Source organism: Pseudopipra pipra, chromosome 6 (genome assembly GCF_036250125.1).
Source record: "Pseudopipra pipra isolate bDixPip1 chromosome 6, bDixPip1.hap1, whole genome shotgun sequence".
NCBI classification, from domain to species: domain Eukaryota; kingdom Metazoa; phylum Chordata; class Aves; order Passeriformes; family Pipridae; genus Pseudopipra; species Pseudopipra pipra.
In genome coordinates, this window is record NC_087554.1 from 46,123,939 (window position 1) to 46,141,451 (window position 17,513).

Here is a 17,513-nt window from a genome sequence, read left to right on the forward strand (position 1 = left end):
AAAATCAATAAATTTCAATCAAAAATTTACATTCTATTTTGTATCTTATTACATATAATTAGCTGATACTGAAATTGGAAGCGAGTTAACAACAGGCATCAGATAGAGCTCAAAGTATTTTTAAAAACTGTAGAACAGAGTTTGCTAGTCTTGTGTAAAGTCTTGCATGGAAATTAAGCAAATATAAATCTATAAAAGCTATGCCATGAGCCTGGGGTCTATATTATAAATTGTAGCATTTTTTTATGTTATCTCTTTAAATAATATTGAGAGACTTTGACCAGTCTAACTGCTTAAAAATAATTTTCTCCTGTCCAAATTTTATGTATTCTCATAATTCTAATGTTCATTCATGTTTATTGAGCTGAAAAAAACTGGCTCCTCTTAGATCATTTAGAGACACTCTCTCAAAATTGTAACCATCCCCTTGCAAATACAAAAAGTTACAGAAAGGGACTCAACAGAGACAAAAGTGAAAGAATTATTGGAGATTGCCGAACATGTGGATAGGAAAGTACAAATGAACCTCATTTTTTAATCAGTAGAAAATTAGAATGAGTGAGCTTTTGAGGTCCCTTGGGAGACAGGCTAGATGGCCTTGTGATCAGAAAGTGATGCTTTCTCTAGAGCAGATTGATAGTCTGCCTTCTAGCTTTCTCCACTTAGAATAGAAGAAGCACGATCAATGCATAAGGGGCAACTTATTGAATGCTGTGTGACTTTCGCTGAGGTGTTTCAGCCCTACATAGTGCAGCAATAGTATGTCTGACAGAAGTGTGTGTATTTTTTTCCAGAAGCATAACAGTTCAGTGATACAACCAGAGATGGAAAATATTGTTTTATTTTCAAAGCTGGATATGACAATGAAAAGGACCTTAATGATTTTACTTAAAAAATGCAAAAGAAAAAACTTATGTCAGCTCTTTGTATGCTATTCAGAAGATTTTACTTATGCCTTCCACATTCACCCTGGTAAGCAGTTAGGTCAATCATAAATTAACTTTTCTTTTCATACTTGTGTTGATTTCAGCTTTTCTCATTATTCTATTTTCCCCTTACGTTTTGCATACCTGAAAAAAAACCCACAAATGAACCAAAAACCAGCCCAAAGAAACAATGTATAAGAATGTTTAATGACTGCTGGACTCATATCCGTTATGATTTAGCCACTTCAATTACCTTATCAAGTTCAATTAACTGTTTGTTGGACTAATCTGTAGTTGGATAACTGTTGTCAACATGAAAACTAAGTTGAGAAACAGCAATGTAGGTATAGAATTTTATCTTTCCTATAAACTTTTTAACTAAAATAAGATGGCATAATATCTGATGTAATTTTTCAGAGTTTGGTCAAAAGACACGGTCAAAAAAGTATAATTTTTATTGTTTAAAATATAATAAAATCTGTCAGTCCAGTCTTCCTGTCTTACCTATTTAACTATTTCTAACATGTCTATTGGCTGTCATCTGGGTAGATCTGTTTTGATTTGAACAAAATGTGACATGAATCTCTTAGGTATTTAGAATGGAAGGGGAAAAAAAAAGATTTTCAACAGATTTTAAGCAGCTTATTTCCTAGTTTTATTGGAAATCAACTTGATAAATAGGGTCCAAACAGAAAACCTTGGAACATCCTCCTCAGTCTCAATAACAAAAAAAAAAAATCTATAAGACTCACAGATTTCTGTGTCTCCTGGGACAAAGCAGTGAAGGATGGCCAAAGGCAAGCCACAGAAATAGTTTATCATGACACTGTCAAATGCTAAATGCAAAAATCCCTTGGACTAAGGCAGGGAGAACCTCTACTATGTCAAGGCTACAACATGCAGCAACCCAAACTATTATGCATACTCTCACAAGGTGACACTTAAGAACATACACAACTCATAAAAACAAGGTAACAAGGGCAGAATGGAAAGATAGAGGGAGGAAAGAGCTAATGAGAAACATCACAAACATGAATAGCTAAGTTTTATAACTAATTTTATTCAGAGATAAAATCCAATCCCTACACTCCAAAATGGTAGAATTTTACTATTTGAGTCAGTCAACAAACTCTATCAAAGTTTGTTTCAGAAACAGTATGGCATTTTCACACGTTAAACTCACCTCAGAAGTGAGAGCTCAGAGAAAGTACATATTGGGTATGAATGCTTTTCAGCCTAAACTAATTCTAGTCAAGTGCTTCATTTCTTCATTGAAGTGCAGAGGAACACATTCAAACCTTCATCTTGTCTAGAATTCAATACAATATAAAAATATCTTAACAACTCACTTGTCTGCTATTCTAAACATCCTTCCCTTCTCTTCCCTTCCCCTTCCCCTTCCCTTCCCTTTCCCCGTTCTCCTTTCCCCTTTCCTTGCCTTGCCTCACCTTGCCTCCCCTCCTCTCCCCTTCCCTCCCTTCCCCTCCCCCTCCCCCTTCCCTTTCGGTCCCTTTGCATCCCTTTTCTTCCCTTTTCTCTTCCCTTTCCCTTTCCCCTTCCCTTCCCCTTCCCTTTCCTTCCTCAAAACCTTTTTTTTAAGAAGCTCATTTCACAAAATTTGATGAAGAATGTACATAGTGACTTTTTTCCTTCTGTCAGCTGCATGAACTTAAGGCCTGAAGTAAAATTTTACATTACTGACAAAAATTGAGATTATTCAGTATGACTTACACCAGCCTTCCACTTACAGAATAATTTCCATCTCCTTTTACCCTCTCTCTTGCAAGCTGCAGAAATCATTCTAACAATATAGCTGGGAGGAAGAAAAATATGAAAAAGACACTTCCATTTTTATAATATATTTTAATGTTATCCTATTTCATATTCTCTTTAAAATAAGTGAGGTCATATTACAGATCAGCGGACCATCACTCCAGGCTGGCCATCTTGTATGATCACGGGTAATTTACAGACAGTATATTTCTATACTCTCCTTTCAGTTTACAGCCTTTTTACTAGGCAAAGCAGTTTGCTAGCAAATAAATAAATACATGCCTGACACATTCATAGTGTGGTAATGGTGGGGGGGGGGACACTGTCGAAATTGTTTGAAGTCGAAGTAATCAGACTATAACCACGATTAACGGGGGGGTGGGGGAGCGTTTGTAAGGAGCGTGCATCAGTTTAAACAGAGAGTGTTGGAAGGAGAGGATGGGGGAAGTTTCCCCCCGCTGGCCGGCCGCCGAGCATCCTACCGCTGTGCTCTGCTGCCACCTTGGCCGCGCCGTGGGACGTGCAGGCGGCCCCGCTCCGCGACTGCGGAGCTCCCGCTGCGCACCTGCGGCAGCGCTTCTTCTCCTGCCCACGGAACCACACTCGGTCAGGACTAGTCGCGCTCCCCACTCGCGTCACATGCTCTTACAATCAGGACAAGGATGCATGCGATGTCTAAATGGTGTGGGGGTTTTTTTTGAGCGGGGCTGGGAGTTATTCTTCAAAGGAAATTTATTTGCCTGCTGTGCTTAAAATCAGAGCTTAGGAATGTGGTTGGGAGGAGAATAACTTTTTTTTCTGTCCTTTTTGCTTACTGCAGGATTCTTCTCCTCCCGTGTCCAGCCTTATCTTACATATTTGATGAAGAAAGCACTCAAATTCCCATTCATACGGCACCTACCTGACTCTGTGTCCTTCCTGCTATGTGACCACTCTGCTCTGGAAGGAACTCGCGACAGCCCAGCCCACGAATGAGCTCTCGGTGGCGTTCAACTGCAGTTAGAGGTCGTGTCCCCACTTTTTTTTTTTTTTTGGTGGGTGGGAGGGGGGGCAGAGAAGGTGACAGACACATCATAAAGCACTGAAAACATATATAAATTAATATTAGAAAACCAGTGGAGTTTACTAATTTTGTTTCCTCCTCTACATCTTTGTGTTACAAGTGCTAATTCATTGTCTTGACATCAGGCTCTGAGCTAGTGGTACTGACTTTGAAAAGCTTTCATGCACTTCATTTCATCTTTGAATTGCACATGCTTTTCTCTCATTTTTAAGGCTTTCTTGCGCTTTGGAGGAAACATGTTCTGACATGCTGGAGTTTGGTGATGGTAAATATTTCCTTTGACTACAAAGTGCATGTGTGAAAAAAACTTTTTTTTTCTCTCATGGAAATATGGGTCTCACTCACTCCTGTCTCCGTTGTAGTTAATAACCTGTAAACGAGCTGAATCTGGAGGTCTGAGTGAAATAGTACTTTTGGAACTGTACTTTTTGTCATAACACGCTGAGGAAAGTGCAGAAGCTCTGTATATGCACGTATGAGAGGGATTCATGCCACGGATATGACAATTTGCATACTAGACTGGTGACAAAGAGGGACCGCAGGTGAATCCCCAGCGATCTGCTTTGTGGAGAGGATTTTTTCCAGCTTCTAATCACAGAGAAGTATCCAGCTCTCCATCTGCTTCCCAGAGCTGGCGTTTCTGATTTGTTTCAAGTGAAAATAACCAAGAATAGAAAATGGCACGTAATAAAGAGTCCCACGCCAAGCAGCCGTGTTGTCCTGTTCTTCTCTTTAAACCAGCGCTCCCCCCCGTGCTGAGGGCTCGGTGCCCGGACGACAGAAAGGGTTGCAAAGGGTTAAGCCGCTGATTGCTTGGTAGGCAAAGTTTGAGGAAGAATATGTTTGAGGCTGAGTACGCTGCAGCCCGGCGTTTGAAATCTGTCACCCTCACTTACGAGCACTGCATCTGTGGTTGTCACCCGTGAATAATGATCGCACGGCGATAAGATCGCTCTGCGGCGGTGCGCCGGGGCCGTCGGGGGAAGAAAAGGAAATTACGAGGCGTTTAGCCTCTTCAGCGGGGTGTTCTTCAGTGTCATCGGTGGGTGTCAGGGTCAAATGACCGGCTAGAAAGCAGCTTGGGAAGAAAATTTCCTTCCTCCTTTCTTTGAGAGAAACCTTCGGTGATGGTGATCAGTGACAGCTATGGAAAACAGAGACCTCGGTGGTGAACCTTAGAAACAGTACCATGCCGGAGCCCAGCTGTTCTGCCACTTTCTCCCCTTTCAACCTGCCGGACCCAGTGGGCTTTGGGTGACCTACCAAGGAGGACCCATCTCCACAGGAGCAGGTAATGCCCGATTAAGTAATTTTCTGGATTGACATGATCTTGATTTGACGAAAAAATTACCTGAGTATCATCCACTGACTTGAAGGGTAGACTGGCTGAGGGTCCAGAGGCAGGGAGAGAAACAGGAATGGTTCTGTTTAATCCCTCTGAGACTGTGGGGCAGGGAAACTTTCTGCAGTCTTGCAGAACTTTTTAACATTCCTACTTTCTTCCGTGACTGGGGGCACAGAGGGCAGAAATACCTGCAATCGATAATGGTCTGCTCTGCCTTATATGTTGGCGACAGGTTTATAAATACCGGGAGCATGGAGAACGGAGGGATGGGTGGATTGAGGATAAGAAAGTGTTGGTTTTTTTTTTTTCATTAGAAAATGCACTGGTTGTCCATCAGCTTCAGGAAGGAGATATAAATCATTGTCAAAAAAGTGCTCTGAAAAGTATGCAGAGGCTTAAAGAAAGAAAAAATAGAAAGAAAAAGAACAGATTTTAAAAAGTAAAAAAAACCCCACAACCTAGAACAGTCTTTGCAAAAGGGTATTCATTTGCCTTTGGACTCTACGGGGTTCCTGGTCCTTTCATCTCTCGGAACCTGCTGGGAGTTACAGGCAGACTCCACTACAGGGCAGCCCCTGCTCCAAGCCAGGGATGCAGGCTCTCCCCGCGGGTCTGACCCGTGCCAGACCTGCTTCTTCCTGTCGGCTAAGACCCGCAGAGGGCCCCCGGCTGCCTCCCCTCCATCCCGGGGGCGCAGAACAGACCCCGGCCCCCAGGAGGGGAGCGGGGTCTCGTCCTCCACTCCTTTCCGCTCCCTGAGTCTCCTGAAGAATGTCAGGCTACCTGCGCTCCTCCTTCCACGTCCACCGCCCCCCCCCCGCCCCCTTCCCGCCCCCCGCCATCACTCCGCGTAGGTGAGGACGCAACTCCTTTTCCGAGCGGGCAGGCAGCGCAGCGCAGCTCAGTTTGGCTCCGGGCTATCCATAGGCGGGGGCACTCCGAAGCCACCCTGGAGGGCAGGGGGAGGAAGCCAGGGCGGGTGCGGCGGGGCGGGAGCTGTGCCGGCCTGACCCTCGCCAGGGTTCGGCGGCTGGCTCCTCGGTACGGCTTTCTTGAGCCTTTGAAGTCGTGAGTAGTTTAGCCCCCCCAAGCGAAGGGTGAAGGAGGCGCGGAGCTAATGGCGAGTGATTCAGCTTTTGAGGTAGGGCTGAGCAAATACAAGCCACTGAGCAGCCAGGGGAAGCAAACCCCGAGGCATTTCGGTTGCCATTTCTGTTTCCTCGACACATGGCATTGATCAGCTCCCTCTCGTCTATCCCTCCCCAGCCCGTCTCTTAAAGTAACTCTCAGCAAAAGCCATATTGTGAATGTTTTTTTACTAATGGAGGAGTTTGAGGCAAATTCTCTTCGCACATTCCACGTCCTATCTTGACGCTCAAGTGTCCTATCACTCAAATGCTCCTCAGTATTAAACAGTCTTGCCTGTAAGTGGACTTGTCAGGACACGGCAGTAGCCTACTAAGGAGCTGGGCGGCGGGGGAAGGGTTACCCCGAAACAAGCGCAGACAGCCCGGGATGCACTAACACACACACTCATACGGACACACAGTGAATGTGCGTTGGAGACATGAGCGGAGGGGGAGGTGGGGGTGGTGGGGGAGTTGTTACCGCTTTAGGGCAAAAGGCGGTTTCTCCAGCGGTTTTGAAGTCTTTCTGACTGATGATGGAAATCAGAATACTAAAGGAGGTCCGTCTCTTCCCTGAGGGTTGGAGATTCTTTTATTTTGTGTTACATTTGTTGCGCACTGCTACTACCTACCTAAAAGTTCGCAAGGGAGGGAGGAAGGAGAGGGAAAGAAGAGGGTGGGGGAGGCGGGCTTGTCGGCGGCTGCACATGAAATATCGCCATGTTGGTGGAGAGCACGGCTGTAATTACTGCCAGCGAGGGCATCTCCCAGGACCGCAGCTCGGGGAGTTTTTCAGCTCACTTCCCGGTTTCCCTTCCGATACACCCTGAGAGTCCCTGGAGCGGCGGTGCCGGGGCAGTCCCACCGCGAAGGGCGGCGATACCCGCACCTCCCTCTCCCGCAGCGCCGGCCCGGCGCTGAGGCGGGGCGGGGGTCGGGGGTCTGCGCAGCCCCCACACACCCTCGGGCAGAGCTGCCCGCTTGGTTCCCCTCACTGAAAGCAGAGACGGAGGGCGAGTCCAAAGGGACGGAGCTCGCTAAACTGTCCTCAGCAAGCAAGGGGTTAAAAGCGGGCAGGGGGACAAGAGGGGGGGAATAAGGAAGAAAAAATCTAGCCTGACTTTGCCTCTTGGAAAGCTTTAGGTTGCAGTCCTGCCTTCCAAGCATTCTTTAAACTAGAAATGTGGGAGGGACTCCAGGAGAGAGAGAGAGATGGCTATCAACTGAATTCATTACTGTAAACATCTCCCTGGGGTGTCAGGCAGGGAGGAAAAAAAGGCACGACTTACATTAGCAGGGAATAGTGAGATCTGAGGCATCATTACTGCTAAGATCAGCCTGCAATCCCGGCTGGAGGCAGGCTCAGGACTTGGAGAGAGCCAGACACATACATACACACATACTCACATATATGTGCCCGATGCCTTCTCCGACTTCTGAGGGTCCTGGGTCGCCGTGCCTGCTCCTCATGTGATCCTTTCATCATTTCCAGAGGACAGGAAAAAAAAAAAAAAAAAGGAAAGAAAGAAACCCCAAGACCAAGCGTAGCCGCGGTCCCTTCTGGTTTATTTTTTTACCGGAGAAGGAGGAACGGCAGGGGGAAGAGCGAGCGAGGAGAGGAGAGAAAGTGCGTTGGGGATGCCAGAGCCGTGGGCTGCGCGCCGGAGGAGGAGGTGGCGGATCAGGGGGGAGGACGATGCCGCCGCCTCGTAAGGGCGGAGGAAGGCGCGGGGGTCGCTCGGAGCGGAGGCTGCCGGTGGGGCACGGGCCCACGGGGCCGGCCGGGAGCGGCACCGGGCGGAGGGCGGCGAAGGCTACCACCGAAGAGCGGCGGCGGCAAAGTTTTGGTGTGAGGGGCCAGAGGCGCAGAGGGGGATTACGATCGGTGCCGCCGAGGGATTCCCAGACGCCGCCAGGTACAGTTGGGGTTTCATTTCTCTCTCTTTTCCTTCCTGGTAATTCTAGCCCCGGGCGATTTAAAGCCGCGGTGCCCTTTGCCTTCTCCGAGATGGCAAAGTTGAGGAGCCAGGATCAGTTTGTGTCAGAAATATCGCCTCTGCCTCGTTAGAGCCCCATATCCGCGGCGCCGGGCACGCACACGCATGGATTTATGAATGGCCGGCGGCAAGTGCTAGGAGGGTCCCCGGGATATTTTACGCCAGCGTGTGGCTCAGGAGCGGGACGCGGAGCTGGCAGCTGCAGCCGGGTCCCGGGTGGCCGCGTTCCCGGTCGCATTTCAGTGGCGAGCGGGAGGGTGCTGAGCCTGGCCCCCACCCCGTGGGGAGGGCAGAGCCGAGCACTACCCCTGCGGCAGGGGGACCGGCAGGGCGCCTGTGTGAGCACCACCAGCAGTACTATTTGGGAGGTGGTTCGGAGAAACGGGATCTTTAGAGGTGAGCGTTGCTTGGAAGAGGCGGTCGGCTTAGCTCGGCGCTGCCAAGTATTAAGGAACCTACGTGGAGAGTCGGGAGCTGCGCCCGGCGGGAGGATCCATCAGATCCCCAACAGCAGTCTCCGGAGCGGGGCTGGCGGTGAGTGGGTGGGGGCGAGGTTAAGAGAATCGGATCAGGACTTCGGAATACAAAGGAGCCACTCAGAGACCTGAGGAGTTACATGGTGATCTGACAAAATAAGGACAAATACTGCGGGGATTGGTGTGTGTGTGTGTGTGTGTGTGAGAGTGGGTGGGTGGGGATGGTGTATGAACAAAAAATAGCAGGTCGCAAAAAGAAGTCAAGCAGCTGAAATGACCTCTCTTGAACATGATATAATACCCTATAAAAGATAAATAAACAATCAGCAAAGTAGGAGAATAATACTCTCCACCTTCTTTTTGGAGTGGGAATCAGTCAACAGGAGCTTTTAATTAATTTTAATGGAGGAAATCTGTTTTAAGGCTTACAGTAAGCTAATAAATCCAAGGCACAAATCCGTGTAAATTCCTGTACTGTGTATGGAAGGTACTGATTAGATTTCTTCATATGCTACTTTTTGCAATGCAGAGCTCAGCTAAATAGAAAGGGAGAGGTTCCTTGCATGAGGAGCAGGAAAAGATACTAAAGCAAGTCAGACCTCTCCCTCTCTCTCCCCCTTGCTCCTCTCTCTCTCTTGAAGACACGATGTATGTTGAAGAGAGGTTTGTTTCCTGCATCTAACTTTACAGTGCTTGCAGGGAAATTAAACCACTTTAGAGGTTGAGATTGATCACTGCTTGGGTTTAAAAAACCAAACTAACCATACAAAAACTCCCACAAATTTCCATGGACTTAATTCCTTGCTTCATTCATTGACACGGTCTTTCACCAAGAGCAATTTTATAAATTTGTAGTTTTAGAGGAAACCAGTGAATTGGTTTCAGATATGTGTATTTTAGGGAGGAGAAAAATCTGTCCTGGCATTTTTTTCAAAACATCTAAAACATCTCTATCCACTTTTCTTTCCTTTCTTCCTTTAAAGAGTCAATATATGCAATCTTTGAGACAGAAACTTTGCATAATTAAAAAGATATAACAGGTGTAATTTTAAAGGCACCATTTCTACATGATAAAAGTGATGTTAAATGTTAATCTTGTTTCTGAAAATGATGTGAGAGATTTCAAGAGGCCTGCTATTTAAATGGTCATTCTCTATCCTGATACAGTAACAAGGCTGTTGAGTGCAGGCCTGGAGTACTGTAGGTGAAATAAGTCAGAGCACTGTGTAAATACAATGTCTGTAAAACTACCTGTGACTAGAACAGTTATCAGTGTCTTTCAAAGTCCAAGGTTTTAGCAAGAAGTCATGCTGGAATGCACCCAGTGTTCTTAAGAGTCGCTCCTCACATACGTATACACTCTGTATTTTGTATAAGGTGATGTTGTCTGTGTTTGCTTTTGAGAAGTCTGGATCTAATTTGAACCACTATTACAAGTCACATTTATATCCTGACCTGCTGGATAGTTTGATTTAGAATGTAGACATATCTCCTTTACGCAACCCTACACCCTCCCAGTTGGAATCTGCATTACATAGGGTATGCTTTCCTTCAAGAATCAAGAATGTGCTTGCATTTAACTCTTAAAATAGCAGTGTCTAAAATGTAGGATGTCATTAGGGCTAACTTCCCTACCCTTCCCACAGCAAAGAAGGAGGGAAGACATAGTTTTACCAAGTGAAGAAAATAAGTACCACTATCAGGCTTTTCCTGTACTGCACTTTCCATTTAAAGAACTAGAAAGAAGGCACTCTTAAGATAATATTGTTTCCAGGAAGGTGAGGGCTTTATTTCTTAATCATTTTTGCTACCTCTTTAATCTCAAAACGGGTTCATTTTTGTGTAGGATACTTTCATGTAACTTTCAGGCTCTAAGCAGACAGATTCAAATCTAGTCCATTAGTGACCTCTATCTGTGAGAAGTGTATAGTCAATGTTTTTTTTTCCCTTTTTCTTCACCAGAGTGGGTTGGAAACACAGACTATACATTGTTTTGGTGTTTTATACTTGCAAATCACCTAGTTTGTCAGATTATCAATCTCATAACCATTACAGACAATGTGATTTCCTAGTGTTTTAAACAGGAAAATAAGAAAAGCAAACTCCAGTCCAAACATGAATCCAGAACTTTGAAAGAGCTTTGTACCTATTCCATCTGTTCCAGTGATAACATGACAAATATTTGCAAGAATCAGAAAAATACGAAGTAGTACATCTAGTGGTATTGAACATCATTACTAAAGGGATTGCATTTATGTCTGTCTCATGTTTTGATACTTACTCTAAAGCAGGCTGAACTTGTGTGACATTTTATTGCCCCTCAGTGCTTACATAATAACTGAAACTTGAGACAAACACTCAGACCAGATATACTATAAGTAGAGTTTATAGTAGCAGGGTGTTTCAAAAATGTAAAAAAAAAATTAAAAAAAATCCAGCTGTGTCTACATTAGGAATGCATGTCAGAGATCAAGGAAAAAGGGGTCTTTATAAACAGATGGACTCTTTTAGGGGATTATTAAACCCAGCTTCCCAGTACTAATTTGTCTCTTGTTTATATCCACAGCTATAGTCCATGTTTTTGTTAGTGATTGTAAATGGCAGTTAAGGACTTGATCAGCAAAATCTTTGGGTAGATGAATACCACTGTTTGACATTTACCAAATTGTAGTTGATTACCTCAGCACATGGTAATATGATGTCTTTAGGTGTTTCCTTCGCTCCTTCTTGGGCAGTCTTTTTAGGAGTCTTTCTGACAGTGCTATTTATTTATTTCCTTAAGAAACCAAAAGAGTTGGAACTTGCCCCAGAGGTATAAAAATGTCTTCTTCTTTTCTTTTTGTAAAACAAATATTTGTATTTTTCTCTTATTAAAAAAAACCAAAACCAGTAGAAAAGAATAATATATAGTTGTTATTTTTTGTAAAGGTCTAATTTAACATACACTGAAGATATGAGTTTTAGTTCCCCTACAGTTATATGTAACCTACAGTTTCCAAGTAATTGACTTCTTTTAAAGAAAAACAACCACAAAAAGATCATCATTAAAATATGTTTCTTGACAGGTATGTTTTATTCATTTATTTTAAACAAACCTAAACCGTAATCCATAGATGATAGGAAATAATTTTTTGAAGCAAAAACTGTTCTCTGTTTAACAAATTATATTCTAGTCACATCAAGCAATATGCCTCAGGAACAGTGCAATTTAATCTGATGTTTTCAGCCACTGGTGAAAGTGTTGGGACCTTCTTATACTTTTTTTTTTTTTTTAAATTGGTGATTTACCCAGTTCACAGATTTTTGTTTGGTTGGCTGGTTTTTTTCCATCTTTGATTCTTTCTTGTGACGTAGCCCCTTGAACTGAACCAAAATTAAATACTAGCAACAACTTAAAACCAATCCATCATGCTCTATTCAGCATTCCGGAAAACTTAATGATGCAGAACGAGATCCATAAAGTATCCCTTCTAAAAAGAAATCTTATGTTATCTCTCAGCTCTACCTATAAACAATCTCCTGTATATTTTACTTCAAGCTATAACTGCTTTATTTAGTATATTTTATTTAAAAATAAACTGTTTTCTAACCTAGTTTAATGCAAGGATGTATTTATAAAGACATATGGTGCAGAAAATTGTTGATCATTCAAAGGTACTGTCATTGAAACTGATTCTCAAATCCTTGCAGACAAAACTCAATAGGTTTTTGATGTACAGGATCACATCATTGCTAGACTTGGTCCTGCGAAGTGATGGTTTTACTCTGGTCCCAGGTGAGAGGTGACTTGCTTCCTACAGGTCCTGGTCAGTAGGATCTGCTCCTTACTAAGCAGAATATTAAAGGTCACAGATAATATTCTGACCTTCAAGTGAACAGGCTGCTTTCCTAACTCCTAAACATCAGCTAACTATTCACACTATAAATTATCATTGTAATTTTCTGCAACAGTTGTGGATTAAAGACTGCAAAACATCGCGAAGAAAAAGAATAATTTTGAGAGGTAGGTAGGGCAATAATCTGTAGATTACTGTAATGGTCTTCAATGTGGTTTTTCAAATCCCGGCCCAGGCAGAGATATGTCTTGAGCCACAGAATACAGTATTTACTTCCTTTTATCCTCACTTATTTGTGAATATATCACAGTGAAAATGTTTGGATGAAGGGACAGAAGTCAAACTTCCTTACCTTGTCCAAGTTGTCATTGGTAATGTAATTATCTTAAAATATCTTACAGACATCAAACTAATTCTTTCCTGAAAACATACTAGATGAGTAAATTAATCTGAAACTTTTCCACAGTCTCTCTTCAGACAAAACTGTCAAGACTTTTTTAATGTTGGGAATCTCGAGGGAGAATTACAAGCAAAAGACGTTGGGATTCCATATCTGATTTATTAGCCATTCACTGTCATGTACTTCTGTGTTCAGGAAGGTCTGGGCAGGCTAGACACTTCTCTTGTAGTAAGTACTGTAAACTGTATGGAAGTACTACATGACCTGTTAAGAGCAGGAAAGGTCAGAGCTCTGAATCAAAAGCTTCACGAGCACCTCCAGAGAACTGAAATCAGCGTGTGGCAGCGTCACTTCCAGTTCCCACTGGCAGCTTTTGTCGTTCCTCCATCAACACCAACAGGGGAAATTAAATTAAAGAGTAGAGCTTTTCCTGACACTACTTCCAGTCCTGCCACACATAGCAACACTAGTAGCTCATACCTCACCAAGCTGTTCCATAAGAGTTAGACAAGAGACATCATGTTAAAAAGCGTTGCCTTTGTGGGGAAGGGACACAGCATTGTCCTAGCACTGCTGGGAGACTTTGGTGATGCTCATGCACAGTCTTCAATCTTCACATAGGTTGCAGAGGATCAAACCATGGTCAAGCTGCAGTCATAGTATCATCAACTGCAGACTTGTAGGTTCAGAGTAACAAACATTTATTTCTCTTAAGATTTCCTGCATAAGAAGGTGACATTCACAATGTCATTGGAAACTAATATAACAAAAGTAATAATTATTTTATATTAATATCCTACTGATAGAACAAAAGATTTAACATGCATTTTTGAAAAAGAAGTGCAGATTTTATACATATATAAATGCATATATACAGTTTGTGTATGTGTTACATATATAGATGATTGTGACTTTGTCTGTAGTCACAAAGGTCTCCCTCAGCCCCTTCAAAGTGTATATAATTAATTTTAAATTGATTTTGTTGGTGAACTGCAAATCAAATTAAACAATAGGAAAAACTTACATTTTTCCTCCAGTGTTGGAAGTTTCTGTACTGGGTAAAAAGCCGAGGTGCTCCCAAGATGTATTGTTCCCAAGGTCAGTGGAAAGAGTCTGTAGCAAACTTACCTGTGCTTGTGAAATAGAACTTCATGGCTGTAATACTGCATTTTAAGTTAATGTATTTGATTCCAGACTCAATCATTCTTTCTTTCACTGGCAAGTTAATTTCACAGGCACTCTTCTCATGATTAGAGATTACTCATGTGAGTAATAATTTGAATACCCAAAAGTGATGTCATGGAGCTGTAATTGAAGATGATACAACCCCAAGAGTGTGTCTATGGTTATACTAGTGTATATATGCTTTCATTAGTAGTTTCTTCATGTGTGTATGAGAAAACAAGCTATGTAGGTACAAGTAGTTTAAATTACTAGGATTACATCTCTATTAGGATTATAGCAGTGTATGTGTTTGTTACAGGCACAGCCTGCATAGGTATACTTCTTTAAAAAATATCTGTGGACTAGGCATCAGGTGAGCATATCACTTAACGAATTTTGGTAAGTGAGGTGGTTTTAGTGAGCATGTTGCATGCCTGAAATGCTAATTGAAACCATATGAGGTGTCTCTAAATGAAGGATATTTGTTAGTAGTACATTATAATTTAATTTGTGATCTAGGAAGTTTTTCCTAGGTGGTGCTTCTTGTGTCATTGAGAGATTTGCATCCAACTAAATGTACTCTATTTAACAGTCTTGTTCATCTGGTTTCACAGGCCACCTCATTGGCTCATCTAGGTTTAACTTATCTTTAACCACTTATCTTTGGAGTTAGTTGCAAATGCTCCAAGACTAAACATTATTTCTTGAGTCGTATCAGTTGAAAACTTGCTGACAAGTTTCATAATTTGTTACAATTATGTAAAAAAAAAAAAAATCACTGATACCTGAATTGGTGTTATCCTGGATCAGGTGGATCAATTTAATACTTTATTGCTCTGTATGCATATTGCATCATGCGTACTGTAAGCCTCCACATTATTTATTGAAGAGAAATTGGAGGTAGAAAAGACATATAAGGCTAACCAACAGCTCACACTTATTTCTCTAGTACACTCATAACATTTTCATTCTTGATTTAAATGTTTTCAATATTTTGTCATTTTATCCTTTGAACTGCCCATAGAAAATTACTCTCCAACACAAAATAAACTAAACAAACAAAAACTGCCATTATTCAGCCTGTAAATTTCTCCTCTTTTAAAACGAATTTAGTAGTCTAACAACAAATTTCCTCACAGTGCAGATGAATATACAGTTAGGGACTGCTAAAATTTAACAGAACATGATCACATAGACACACAGAGTCATTCCCAACTACATTGCTAAATCCTGTAAATCAAATTGGTATATGCCTGACAGTGATTTTTGAAATAGCTCATTCTGGCCCTGTGCCATGCTGTTCAATGAAGAGCTGCTTCTTGCAACAGTTCAACAGTAAATTGAAAATGCATTTTGTCAGTAGAAGTCTCTTTTTTTTTTTTATTTGAGAAATTACTTTTACTGTATGACAAAATCAGTTTTAAAACTTATTCTTTAGAAGTTGTGCAGCAGAATAACAGGGAGAGATGTGTCTACCTCTATAGCTTTGAAAATATTTAGAAATTAATTAGGAAAGAAGCATAATGGATACCTCTCATTCTTTTAACAATGTACACTTTGAATGCCACAGACAGGGCCAAGTCCCTTTTAGTTGCCCACAGATGCCTAAGCATGTGTGGCAGAGCATCTGACAGTAAGGTTACTCCAATTGCTTTATCTATGTTGTGCACTATAAAAAAAAAAATATTGCTTTTGAGAAAACACACAGGATCACCCTTGAGGAGAAAAAGCAATGCAGAAAGAATCGTGCCTTGCAGAATATACCATCTAAGGAGTCTTTCTGCTGTGCCTTTTGGAACTGGACATGCCTGTCTCGTATTGGCCTTTTCAGCCACCAGTGTGCTTGTAACAAACGTGGGTAGAGCCCTTCCCAAATTTTCGTTCACAAAGCCCAGCCATGATGACTATAAAAATCTCTTTTTTAAAATCTCTTTTTTATTCATGTGATATTACGTATTTATAATGATAAAAATGCACATTGATGCATACAGGGACACCCACAAACAAAATGTAAAAAAAAAAAAAAAGATTTCAAGAGAATTAGAATGTCAAAAGGTCGTTTAGCAAAATCTATTTCCTTCTGAAGTTTAGTTAGCATTTTCCTTTTTTTTTATTATTTAACTAGGTAGTAGGGCAATCAGTGGTACTTCAGAACTTTGAAATAGAAATTATATATGAGTTTTTCTAGTTTGTTTGTTTTCTACCCTAGTGCTTTTCTTCTGCAGTTAATAGAGAACAGTTTTCACAAGTAGTACTCTGTTCAATGCAGTTTTAAAAGTTTGTGTGATACACCAGAACCTTAATTTTTAATTATTCCAGTAAAATGCAGTGATTGAAAATTAAATAAAGATGAAGAAAATAGCCAACACCTCCCCCCCAACAAAACAAAACCAAACCAAGAGCAAAGTTGAAGGAAACCCAAGCCCACAGGTCAGGAACCACGGGAATGTCAATGCCAACAAGATGGTTGTTTTCTGACCCACAGTGGATAATCTTATCGGTATCTATTTAACTTTATATTTAGTACGATATACAGGTTCCAACTAGATAGTCTATTATCACAGAAGTCAAACCCTCAGCTCTATCCTCAGATCAGCACAGTGGACCTTTATAAATCTGCAATAAATGAAATGTTAGAGGTGCTACCAGCAGCTCTGGCAACAGAACTGTTGATCTGCCCAGATTCTCTTTCCTGCAGAAATGTCTTATCGGCAGATCCACACATCCTACATGGTATGACTGTGAATTTACAGATAAGAGGACAGAATGACTGAAAGTGTATGGATGGCATGAGCATAAATAGGTCATGAGTTACCAACTGTGGAGCTTGATCCTGAGCACCAAGAGAGGCAATTATAAATTTCGGAACCCCTCAAAGGATAAGGAACTCTCTATGTAGAAGGGTTTTGCTTTAATTCTTCAGCCTTCATTTGTCCAAAGTTGAAAGTACATAAATCAGTCTGTACAAGGAGAGATGACTGTGAAATTCATAACCACTCATCTCTGTGACATTGATGGAAACTCTATTGGATCAAATGCATAGGTATTCTAATTATAAACTTCTGATATTCAGAACTTCCTTTAGGCCATCAATATCTCATATGCAATCATATTTTACAAGCTGCTGAATGATTGTCTGGTTATGCATGTACTGACTGAGAGAAGTCATCCTACAGTCTAGCCAAACAGCTGCAGAAAGATGATCCTTTTTAAGCACTAAGAGAATAAACACCTTTAAATTTCGGATAACATCAGTGTCAGTTCACAGGTTGCTTAGGTCTTGTGAAGAAATATTTGGCAGTCTTGGGAAGGGGTGCTTAAATATAGCGTTGTAGATTGTTTGTGTTGATCGATAGTTATGTTTGTCAAAAGGCATTCTTTTTAACTCCTTCAATGCTGCACTAAA

The 17,513-nt window shown here is 41.9% G+C and overlaps 1 protein-coding gene and 1 long non-coding RNA gene across 7 annotated transcripts in view; one reads left to right on the forward strand and one right to left on the reverse strand.

Moving 5' to 3' along the window:
• Positions 1-1,966: 1,966 nt before the first annotated feature.
• Positions 1,967-7,727, reverse strand: LOC135416134 (uncharacterized). 3 transcript variants are annotated; one of them, XR_010431457.1, is made up of 4 exons: positions 7,642-7,727; positions 3,601-5,501; positions 2,675-2,739; positions 1,967-2,235 (listed from the first exon to the last, which is right to left on the reverse strand). It is a non-coding gene; the product is annotated as an uncharacterized LOC135416134 (long non-coding RNA). The 3 variants fall into 3 exon arrangements; XR_010431458.1 differs by lacking the exon at positions 2,675-2,739; XR_010431456.1 differs by lacking the exons at positions 1,967-2,235; positions 2,675-2,739 and having other exon boundaries at positions 3,389-5,501.
• The window catches only part of FLRT2 (fibronectin leucine rich transmembrane protein 2), a 61,319-nt gene continuing 48,722 nt past the window's right edge, over positions 4,917-17,513 (forward strand). Inside the window, exon 1 of one of the 4 annotated variants that reach the window (XM_064658908.1) lies at positions 4,917-5,053. The gene's annotated coding sequence lies outside the window, so the exon portion shown is untranslated. The other 3 variants (XM_064658907.1, XM_064658910.1, XM_064658909.1) reach the window with 3 other exon arrangements.